Source organism: Miscanthus floridulus, chromosome 4, assembly GCF_019320115.1.
Source record: "Miscanthus floridulus cultivar M001 chromosome 4, ASM1932011v1, whole genome shotgun sequence".
Lineage (NCBI taxonomy): Eukaryota > Viridiplantae > Streptophyta > Magnoliopsida > Poales > Poaceae > Miscanthus > Miscanthus floridulus.
In genome coordinates, this window is record NC_089583.1 from 70242722 (window position 1) to 70255370 (window position 12649).

The window sequence follows — 12649 nt, forward strand, 5'->3', positions numbered from 1 at the left end:
ATTAAGGAGTACTACGAAAATTCGATGTCTATTGTACAATGGTACTTTTTTTTTCTTGAAAAAGAAAAGCCTATGGTGTGGGCCGAATCAAATTTGGGTGCACAATGTCGGAAGCCTGGCCCAATAAGAGTAAGCACACAAAGAGACTGGCCCAAAGGACTTGTAGATCCGAAGTTTCTCACTGCGTCCCCTTCGTCGTGCCCAAAAGTCCAAAACCCAGCCCCAATGGCCGCCACCCCGCCGGCCCCGTCGCCGCCGCGCATCCTCCTCTGTCCTCTCCGGCGACGTCCACGGCCGACTCCATCAGCTCTTCAAGCGCGTCAAATCGGTAGCTACCCCCTCTACCTACCATTCTCTCTTCCTCCTCTCGCCGGTGCCGCCGGTCCGTGACACCGTGCGCTGCCCGCCCGCAGGTGAACCAGTCGACGGGGCCATTCCACGCGCTGCTCTGCGTGGGGCAGTTCTTCTCCCCCGAGGGGGATGCCGAGGGCGCACCGGGGGACGTCGCCGACTGCATCGAGGGGCTCGCTTCCGTGCCCATCCCGACCTACTTCACCGGCGACTACGGCCCCTCGGCGCCGCGGCTGCTGTTGAAGGCCGCCGCTGGCGCTCGCGGGTTCGCACCCGGCGGCATCGATATTTGCCCCAACCTCTTCTGGCTAAGGGGAAGCAACCGCTTCACCCTCCACGGTGTGTTTTCTGGCTAGTCTGCTCTGCTGCTAATTGATTTCATTATACTACAACAACAACAACAACAACAACAAAGCCTTTAAGTCCCAAACAAGTTAGGGTAGGCTAGAGTTGAAACCCAACAGAAGCAATCAAGGTTCAGGCACGTGAATAGCTGTCTTCCAAGCACTCCTATCTAAGGCTAAGTCTTTGGTATATTCCATCCTTTCAAGTCTCCTTTTATTGCCTCTACCCAAGTCAACTTCGGTCTTCCTCTGCCTCTCTTCACGTTACTATCCTGACTTAGGATTCCACTACGCACCGGTGCATCTGGAGGTCTCCGTTGCACATGTCCAAACCATCTCAATCGGTGTTGGCCAAGCTTTTCTTCAATTGGCGCTACCCCTAATCTCTCACGTATATCATCGTTCCGAACTCGATCCCTTCTTGTATGACCGCAAATCCAACGCAACATACGTATTTCCGCGACACTTAGCTGTTGAATATGTCGTCTTTTCGTAGGCCAATATTCTGCACCATACAACATAGCAGGTCTAATCACCGTCCTATAAAACTTGCCTTTTAGCTTTTGTGGTACCCTTTTGTCACATAGGACACCAGACGCTTCTGGATGAGTCAAATTGATTTCATTATACAAGACCAAAAAAATTGCTACCGGCTAGATTTTTTTTGACATAGAGCACTGTGGAGTTAATCGAGTGTTGCACTATATCACACTCATGCAACAAAAGCAGGAGTCGCCTCTCGTGGTTCAAAATACTAAAACCTATTCGTGTACTAGGACATACATCCTTAAAAGTGATATGGAACTTCATTGAACAATGTGTAGTGATGCCTGAAAGGCTCAATGTGAACTAGTCTCACCTTTCCTCTAGCACATCCATACATAATGTTTCCTGTTTGTAGGTTTGTCGGTGGTTTATTTGTCAGGAAGAAAGGGACTAGGAGGGCCTGGCTGCTACAGCCAGGATGACGTGGATGCCCTGCGGGCTCTTGCAGAAGAGCCAGGGATTGTCAATTTGTTCTTGACATATCCTTTCTTTCTTTTTATTACTGTTCCTTCCACTGCCTGCTAGTATTAATATTGAGTTGCTTTGCGTTCGCATCTATTCTGGATGAGTCAAACTTGGGTTCCCTTGACAGTAATGAGATTGCACTAACGAATGGCCCACTGGAGTGGTCAGTGGGGCTGACACTTCCAATGTGCCTAATCAGATTTTGGATCCTAATGGGTATGATCCTATTGTTGCTGAATTGGTTGCTGAGATTATGCCAAGGTTTGGTTCTTACTCCATAGTTTATACACAAAAAGAAAATGATTATTGAGAAAGTCAACTTAAAGCATTAACATGCAGCTTCTGTACAGCTGTAATGCTGACTACTAACTTAACCAGATCAGTGGTTTGTGCATTATGTAGCAGAAGACAGAATGAATGCTGATCCAGATTTGTGACATCGTTTGGTTCATGCAGATATCACATTGCTGGTACTAAAGGTGTCTTTTATTCAAGGGAACCATATGTCAATGATTCTCCTGCCCATGTTACCCGCTTTATTGGACTTGCTAATGTTGGAAACAAAGAGAAGCAGGTATTTATATACAGATCAAACCAACTTCTTGTTCAAAAAAGAAAGAAAAACCTGTTCGTTCATGTTTATACTACCTTTTTATCCTCTATCGTAATTTGTACACTACTCTATCCAGTCACAAGTGATTTGGACATGGGCATGGTCCCCAGAATGCAATTTTGACTACTATTTTTTTTTTGTAATGTATTTATAAAGCACAACAAAAGTATCTGTTTTGAAACTGCTTTTCAAGACAAACCTACTCATATCATTTTCAAATATATCCAAATTCAACACATAAAAAGGTAATTTTGAATCAAATTTTGAAATAGTAGACTGCACACAACCCGAAACGTCACTTATTTATGACTGGACGGGGTATGTTTCAATACTTTCCTTGTTCCTTCCAAGCTATAAAAATCATTCAGGCATTCTTATTATCACTAATTCAGTACATGTGTCAAAGCACTAATTGCTTTCCAGTTATATGTTACGGAGTACCTACTAGCCAAAAAATTCTACTTCAAATGTGCTGCTTCAGTGATACATTGTAATTACCTAGCAATTTAAGTCATTAATTGTGTACTCCTTATTGCATATACTTTTCAGAAATTTATTCATGCGATTTCTCCTACTCCAGCATCTGTCATGTCCAGTGCTGATATCCATGCCAAGCCTCCAAATGCTACTTTGTCACCATATGTTGGTCCATCAAAATCAGTTCCTATTGAAGAAGCACCAAAACGTCCAGCTGAGAACATTGATTCGCAATATTGGCGTTATGATGTCAAGCGGCAAAGACATGGGGAAGCTGATCAGGGTGGATTGTGTTTCAAATTTACATCCTCAGGACCCTGTCAACGAGGGAGTAAATGCAATTATAGGCATGATGATGGGGCACTGGAGCATTATCAGAGAAATGTCTGTTTTGATTTTCTAAACAAAGGGAAATGTGAGAGGGGCCCAGAGTGCAAGTTTGTTCACAGCCTTTCAGGGGAGACTGCTCTAAGAGATGCAAGACCTCGTAGGTGAGAAAAGCAGTACAGATCTCTCTCTTTCTGTCAGTCTGACTCTGTAGGCAGTAGGCATGCCTTTTGTGCTGGTATTTACCTCATTCTATATTTTTCAAACTCCAGTGAAAGAAGACGTGTCGAGAGCAGTTGCTGGTTCTGCTTGTCAAGTCCAGATGTTGAGTCACATCTTGTCATTAGCACCTGAGAAGGTTACTACTGCACACTTGCAAAGGGGCCACTTGTTCCAAATCATGTTCTAATGATTCTCGTCGAACACTGCCCCAATACATTGATGATGCCTCCAGAAGCAGAGGCAGAACTTGGGAGATATAAGATTGCTCTGGGTAAGTACTTTGAGAAGCAAGGAAAGACTGCAGTCTACTTTGAGTGGGTTTCACCGCGCTCCCACCATGCAAACCTGCAGGTATGGATGCTTCTAACCTGATATGAAACTTACATCTGTGCAGAATCTTTGCCATGATTATGGTACATGGTAATCCTCCCAAATTTCTTGCATAGGCTTTGTTGTTGTTGTTGTTGTTGGTTGTTCCTGTACCATTCCCTAAAACAGACGCTGTTAATAATATATTTCATCTAGCAGCAAAAAAACTGGGATTTGAATTCTCTATGGTGAATCCAGGTGACTCTTTATGCATTTTTTTGCTTCCGCCTTTTGGTGGTTTGATTAAACAAAAGAAAATACATGACCACATGCAGTAGGGAAGAAATATGCTCTTGATTACATAGTAGTCAAAATTTGCGATTTTCTGAAACATAACACATATTGCTTGTCACACATGGTTGATAATTTAATCTTATACTTGTTCAACATTATTTAGTATGTCATGCTGATGTATTACTGTGATACATGATGTCAAGAGTTAAGATAGCCTTCATTGTCGATGCTCACAGGAGTAAAGGTTCAAACTATTATATTCTTTGTTGGACTATGAAGTACAATGACCAGTTGCTTCGATATTCTCTGTTGGTGATTTGATCAGATTGAACTTCTGTTTATTTAGCAATGACCAGAACTAGCTTTGAAATGTGTTAGCTCGTTCAAAGAAAGTTTTTTGTTTTTCATGGAAAGCTATGCTTTTATAATCTTCCATGAAGTTATATCGATTCAATTTCATTACTTATGATGCTTTGGCCCTGAGTAAATGATAGGTGCATTACATTTCTGTTACCATTGATGTCTGGTTTGTTTTTACAGGTGGTGCAAAAACAGCTAGAGAATCATTGATGTCTCAGTGTGAAAGCAAATCAGGCCTGTTTTATGTTGAGCTCCCGGAAGGTAGAATTCTCTTGCACATGGTCGACAGTAACGAGAAGTTCCCTGTGCAGTTTGGACGCGAGGTATGACATGATCATCGTTGGCCCATTTTTAGCTTGAAACGACAAACTAGTTGAAATCGGGGAGGGAGTAGTGAAACTGCAGTAAACTAAACAGCTGGCTGTCTTCCCTTCTCATGGCCACAGGTGTTAGCGGGACTGCTAAGCGTGGCGGATCGCGCAGATTGGAGGAACTGCAAGATTTCAAAGGAAGAAGAGATTGGAATGGTGGACGATTTCAAACAAGGTTTCCGCGAATTTGATCCCGCAGAGTGAAAACCATGGAAGGGCGGGCCTGGTGCAAGCGGTAGAGTTTTACCGCCTGTGACCGGAAGGTCCTGGGTTCATGTCGCGGTCTCCTCGCATTGCACCGGCGAGGGTAAGGCTTGCCATTAACACCCTTCCCCAGACCCCGCACAGAGCGGGAGCTCTCTGCACTGGGTACGCCCTAGAGTGAAAACCATGCTTGTGCGCCTGTGCTTGTGTTTTGCATGGAGTTTTCCTTACTGGGTAGAAAATGGAAACCCACGTTTGCAATTTGTAGCCTAATTTTGAGGTCACATCTGTATGCCTGAGAGATGGACATTATATGAAGCACTAGAATGTAACATTTTCCAATGTGGCAATTTCTGTTTTATATAAACGCATGTGCGAGCATGATACTTGTCTGTTATTAAGCGTCCCGGGACGAACGCACTTTGGTTCAGCGAGATGATTTCGGATTAGACCTGCTTCAGCCTGTTGGACATCACCATGGATGCTATCTTGTAATATAACAGTGCACAAGCCAGTCGGCCGTAAGTACTTTATTCTCTCCAGTTAGTGGCACTTTTGGGATAAGCACCACCACCATTTCATTGCACCCGTCAGTTGTTGAATTTATTATAAGGGTGGCAGTTCACAGGGAATCCTAAGCAAGAGAGGTGTTAATTAACATTTGTTAAGCAAGAGAAAACTAAGCAATAGAGAGGCGATCTCACTCTCACGTGGGTGTACGTGGATCTCAAGAACAGAAGCCAATTCTGATTCCTGCATCATTAAGAACCACCGTTATGCCCATTTCACTCAAACCACCTAACACCATTGTCGTCGCTGCCACTCAAATCACAGAGCACAAACCACCCAAACCACACAAAGGGGAGCTAGATATAGGTGGTTGAGATGGCGGGCATTATAGTGACCGCTGCGACTGGGGTGACGAGCTCACTCCTCTCCAAGATCTCGCTGCTGCTTAGTGATCAGTACAAGAACCTCAAGGGGGTCCGAAGGGATATCAAGTTCCTCAGCGATGAGTTGACTGAGATGAATGCAGCATTGGAGAAGCTAGCAGGCATGGATAAGCTCGATTGCCAGAAAAAAGGTGTGGAGGGACAAGGTCCGTGAGATGGCCTATGGCATCGAGGATTGCTTTGACATCTTCATGCACCAGCTTGGCGAGGGAGACGTCGGCAAGGATGGCTTGTTTCACATGACTGCACGCAAGATTAGGAAGTTGCGAGTGCACCATCAGATTGCCAGCAAGATTCAAGAGCTCAAAGCTCGTGTCGTGGAGCAGAGTGAGAGCCGAGGTAGATACAAGATAGATGAGTCTGTGTTAGAGCCTAGAGTGGTGGAAGTTGACCCAAGGCTACGTGCAATGTATGAGGATGCAAAGAGGCTTGTGGGCATCATGGGCGGATCTATATTGTCATTAGTGGGTGCAGCTGTACCCACCCAAAAACAGAAAACAGTGATTATAGCTAATTTTTCATCATATTCACACCCTCAAAATAAAAGTCTACGTACTCACAAGGCAAGCGCACCCCCCTTTGAATTTTCTCTAGCTCCACCACTGGTGGGCATTGATGGCCCACGGGAGGAGATCATCAAACGGTTGATGGAAGAAGGTGACCGTCATTCTGGACGACTTCAAGTGTTGTCCATCGTGGGTTTTGGTGGCCTCGGTAAGACAACACTTGCAAACCAAGTTCACTCCAAAATCAAGAATGAGTTTGAATGCAGCGCGTTCGTTACAGTCTCTAGAACTCCTCACACGCCAAAGATTCTGAAGGACATACTCTTCGAAGTTGGATATAGTGATATGGAAATGGGAGATGATGTCCAAAAGCTTATCGAGATCCTTAGAGAAAGTCTCACGACTAAGAGGTATGTTTTTATCTGGAATTTATGGTAAACTTATCAATATGCATGTGCTATTTCTGAAGCTTATCAATAGCTATCATGTTTATTCACTGAGCAAAGTAAGTTTAATTCATTTAAAAAGTGCCAAGCATGAGCGTTGCCAAAAAATTGAAATCATTATTTAATAACATCATAAAAATTAAATACTTGGAGTTCATATTTCATATTTTTTCAAAGAGATATTTATTTTTATATTTAACTGATTTTTATGGAACTTTACTTTTCTGGTTTTTCTAGGAATAGTCTTTCTATATAATTTCCCTCTCAGTATTAATGTCGTGCTACATTGATAGGTGGATCAGCAGGTTGGCTATATATATGTGTGTATACTTCAGTGTAGTAACCTTACATTTTGTACATTCAAAGTTTAGGATAAATTTTTAGTTTTCACATAAATTTACTACTAAAGAAAATATATCTAGGTTTTGTTTGTTTTTTGAAGAAATTTAAGGGCCTTGCACATGGTGGACTACTGTTGTCTAATTTGGATGCCTCGTCTTGTATATTCCGATTATGCATATTTTAGATTTATGTATATGTTTGCAATTAAAGTTGTGTAGCTGCCCCTACAAATGTCTTATTTATAGATATGGAGAACCTTGCGTAGATATGGTTGTGCATTCCTATTTTTTTACTGCCTCTAGAAATTCTTTTTTTTTTGGTAGTGAATCTATATATGTTCCTCGAGGACCATATAAATTGGAAACAAAGAATCAGTAGCCAACAATTTTCATCTAAGAACTATTGGCCACTTACTAAAGACTTCCAGAAGATGTCTTAGTTATACTAAGAAAATTTTAAAAGGACCAACGATCACTGGCTATTTAGAAAAAAAATACTCAAGAAACATTTTAATAGTGTATTGCCACACACATAGCTCCTAAAAGCTATTTGGGCATGATACCTGCTATTTCAATTTGTTCTCCCTCAAAATGACTTTTTGCTCAGCTACTAACAAATATCAAAATGATAGTTGAATCAATGAAAAGGCATACATTTCCTTCTTATTTAAGTGAGATATTATTACTCATATTTATTTTATCATATTGTGATGCAAACGGGCTATGTTGGACTGAAAGGCTATGTTGTTGTTGCTGTTGTATTGTGATGCAAACAGGATTGACACAGAAGTTGCTTTGCAGGTACTTTGTCATAATTGATGACTTATGGAGCATCAAGGATTGGCGCACTATTGAGTGCGCTTTTGTGGAAAATAACAATGCCAGCAGAGTGATAACTACCACACGTATTCAAGACGTTGGTACAGCCTTTTGCTTCCCCAGTCAAGGCCATGTATACCAGATGCAACCCCTTAATGAGCTTCACTCAAGAAGGTTGTTTTTCAAAAGGTTATTTGACACAGAAGATAGTTGTCCCAAGCAATTCACGAAGATTTCAGATGACATGTTAAAGAAATGTAAGGGGGTACCATTGGCAATTACTAGCATTGCCAGCCTTTTGGCTAACCACATGCATGTCGAGATATGGGAGAAGATACATAATTCAATGGGTTCCCAATTGGACACGAATCCTACACTGGAATGGATGAGGCATGTGTTAAGTCTTAGCTACAATGACCTATCCCATGAGCTCAAGACATGCTTGCTATAGCTTGGCCAATATCCTGAAGATTATAAAATCCCCAAAGAAGATTTGGTGTGAAAATGGATAGCTGAAGGATTTGTTAGGGAAAAGCATGGTTTAGATCTAGAGGAAGCTGCTGAGAACTGTTTCAATGAACTCATCGACAGAAGTATGATCCAGCCTTGTTTTGATGAAGATGATTTTGATGAGGTGTGGGCTTGTCAAGTTCACGACCTAATGCTTGAGCTTATTGTATCTAAGTGCAAAGAGGCAAACTTCATCACTATAATTGATAGGAAGTTTTCCATGAATGGAGCATCACTAGTTCGCCGCATCAGCCATCAGTTTCATAACAGATATATGGCCCTGACAGTCGAGAGTATGAGTGCATCACAAGTTCGATCATATAATTTCTTCCCTGCGGTTGACTGTATGCCTCCACTTTCGAAATTTGAGCTTTTGAGAGTTTTGGACGTGCAACATAGCTATTCTACGAAGCCTATGTGCCTTGATTTGACTGCTATAAATCACCTTTTTCTGCTAAGGTATCTAAGGGTTCGGGGCTTTCATGCTGAGCTGCCAAAGAAATTTGGCAAATTAAAGCATTTGATGACCCTAGATACGTCCCAGCCATGGTTCGATGTTCCTAGTGAACAACTATTGGATTTTAGTTCTTTGTCATCTCAAAGGCATCTCAGTTTACCAGAAAATGTAGCGTTCAAAAATGGGCTTAGTAAGTTGTGCAACTTGCGTAATCTGTTCTGTTTCGATGTTGGGACTAATTCCATAGAGTGCATCAGAGATCTTGGCGTGTTGACCAATCTTGAGAAGCTCTCGGTGATATACGATTACTCTAGGCCAGGTGCCGTAGAAAATAATCTAGAGACAATCCTGGGCCTGCTTCCTCTTTTGACAAGCTTGGGAACAGCAACCTTCACTCTCTGAATTTTGTGGTTCCATCAGGTGCCAGGGCTCCCTCAGCTCAATTTTGGAGTAATTGCTTGGCACGTTCACGGCATCTGCAGAAACTTGCCTTGTGCGGCGTAATAATGCCCAAGGTCCCAAATTGGATGGCACATGCTGACAGGTTGGCCTATCTGTATCGACTAGAAGTCCAAGAGCTCCGGAGCGATGACATCCAGGTACTCTGCCTCATCTACCTCGTGTTAGATGCTGAAACAATCCCAGAGAAGAACATCATTATCCACCCAAACACATTCTCTAGCCTGAAGCGTTTCGAATTCTCTTGTGAGCTTTCATGCCTGAAGTTCGAGCCAGCCGCAATGCCACGGCTACAGAGACTGGACATACGACTTGATGCTCGTGGACAAGGTGCAATCCAACTGCAAGAGGGCAGTCCAGTTGGTGGCATGGAGAACCTTGCTAGCCTTGTAGAGATCGAGATCACCGTGGAAATACTTGCCAAATATGATCACGGATCCAAAATAGAGGCTGCTTGCAGAGATGCAATCAGTCGGCACCCGACAAGTCAAGCCATGCTGATTCATGTAAGCTGTAACGAGTTCGATGAAAATTGATTTGTGGTAGCAAGACAGAGAGGGACTGCTCAAGGGATATGTGGAGGACGATTGAATATGCTGCAGTACGAGGCAGTCAAGAAGACTGAAAATGCTGGATTACTGGTATCCTTTTGCTGTTTTGAGCTTCGTCTCTGTTAGTAATCCTTGTGCAGGGTAGTTGCAGGATAGATAGGCATGTTTCTTTTCTATGTTTAGCATGCATGCGCTGAGCACCGACTTGTGGTTCGCCGAGCGCTTAGGAGGCCGTGGTGCTAGACTAGCTTGCCCACGAGGTCGGCGGAGGTGGTTGCTGCCACCCGGGTCGGCATTTAGGCGCCCCCTGTATATGATTCTTCTCAGGGGTATATGTGGTTGGAGATGTTGGGGTATTTCATTGTAACTGGTTCCTGCATGGGATTGAAACAAACTTTTGTAGTAGTAGCTAGAAATCAACCGCTGTACTTCTCTATTCTCAGTCACCACACCCCCATCCTCCACCAATTTCCTAATTCTACTTCTTCTCCTCTCCGATGCCTGTTCATGGAAGAACTTCGTATTCCGGTCACCCCCTTTCAACCAATGAGCATGTGCGCAGTGGTGCCAATAGATATCATTTTTCTCTTCAAGCTTCTCTAATTTGTACTTCAGTTTTTGCTCCTTTGCTACATTTTCATCATTTAGGTTCCCCACTGTCACGCCTCGAACTCCTTTTTTATTTATTTTTTTATTAATTCTCTTCTCCAAATCCCCTAGAATATTACGGCTCCAGTCCCATAAATCCCATGCCACCCCCGCTACTGCCTCCTTGACAGTGCCATCCCTTCTATTACCACAGAGCTTCCAAGCATTCTTTATTATTGGGGCACACTGGTCCTCCTTCACCATTCTTCGGAACGGAAGGTTAGCTTCACAAGTGGCCGCACCAAAACTTCCTCCTTCCCTGTTGTTACAATCACCGGCCTATGGAAGGACGGTCAGGAGCTGCTCCTTCTTTGAGTTTCCAACATCCGCCCCTTTTAATCCAACAACCGTGACGGGTTTTAATCATCAGTTTCTGTAACCCCGTCTATGATTGTAGGAATATCAGATATGACTTTTTAAAAAATCTGTCCCCAAGTTCTGAACCAAATCATTAGTGACGGGTTTTTTTATTACCTGTTACTAATATACCTATTATCAGTGACGTGTTATCATAGAACCAATACTACTGTATCATCAGAGACGTTTTAATTTATTGTCTCTCGGCCTATTCGTTGGTTGGTTTCTGGGCTGGTTTGGGCTGGCTGGTGCTGGTTTATTGTGAGAGAAAAATATTGTTGGCTGTCTGGTTTAGGCTGACCGAAACCAACAAGCGAACATGCTCTCTAATGGTCCGTGTCTCCTTTGTACCATTTTTGTGGTAGTGTTGGCACAGGGTTGGAGGAATTTGAGGGAGGCGAGCGTAAGGGGGAAAGAAAAGGACGACGATTGGGAGAGAAAAAAAAGGGGGGAAGTAGATGGGAGTCTGGCGGCCTTGAATGATGGAGTGGGTAAGGTGGCTGGTTTAGGGTTTTTATTTATATACGTACTAAGTTCAATAGATGCTGGACCGTATTGCACCCTGTTCGGTTGGCTGGTTCGTATCGTTGCTGGTTCATGAAAAAGTATTGCTGGCTGGTTTGTGTGAGAGAAAAATACTGTTTCGGCTAGAAATTTACGATCGTATACGACAAGCACAAGCCAAACGATTGTTGATTTTTAGTGTAACGTCAGTAGCCTTGCACTATAGAAATAAAAAATGCCATTGTCGAGCTGCTGACGTCAGCCCTGCCACCATTGATGTCAGCAACGCCCGACACTGCTGTTGATTTTTAGTGTCGGACCTTAAGTGGGGCCTACCCACGTGCCACTTCAGCGCCGGGCTTTAGCCCAAGATGACCAACACAACTATGAAACATAGCCTCCACACTAAAAATGGTTTTGTAGCAGTGTCGAGAGCTTTTCAAGTTTGATAACAATTTTCAAAACAGAACAACTAAAACTGAACTTTGAATGAATTTTTAGCAACAGCAAACAGTTCCCAAAAAAAATTAGTAAAAATTCAATAACTCGTACAATTACCTATGCAATGATGGTCACACATGCACTAATTGATGTTCATGATCCTCATGGTTACATGTTAATCACGTTTTTATGTTTTGGGCCGTGACGACAGTGGTGTTCGTGACGAGCGCGGAGGCGGAATTGGAGATCGGACGCGGTGGGGAGGACCAGCACGATCGTTGTCATGGCGAGGGACTCGACCGGCATCAGGCAGGCTACGGCTGGTGCCCTCGCAGCAGCATGTATTATAGTGATGTCAGTGTCACGAAAGGAACCAAGCAGCGCAGTAGAGACTAATAATTTTTCAGTGACAAACCAATAATTTGGGCATCTTTTAGTGTCACACAGGTAATTCTAGCTTTCATCTATTCCTGAGCTCCGAAGGATTAATGTTGTGACCCTGCTTATTATAGATATGTACAGAACAAAACCCCCTAACTTATCCTAAACCGACATAATCCTGACGAACTTGCAAAGTCAAGAATAATACTGAAACTAACTGACGAGACGATGGGTTAGATATCAGCTAGGTTGACTTAAAAAAGTGCACCAATAACGACAAAGGTCATCCCGAGTAAATCAATGGCATTATAAGGGCGCTGTTCAACCATTCTGTTAGTATAATTTAGTAGTTATCTTCTGCTGATCGACGAAAATCTGCAGCCCCTGTCTTGA

At 43.1% G+C, this 12649-nt stretch overlaps 1 pseudogene; it reads left to right on the forward strand.

The window, feature by feature from the left end:
- The first annotated feature begins 225 nt into the window (after window positions 1-225).
- On the forward strand, window positions 226-5313 carry LOC136551674 (zinc finger CCCH domain-containing protein 59-like; annotated as a pseudogene).
- The last annotated feature ends 7336 nt before the right edge of the window (window positions 5314-12649 follow it).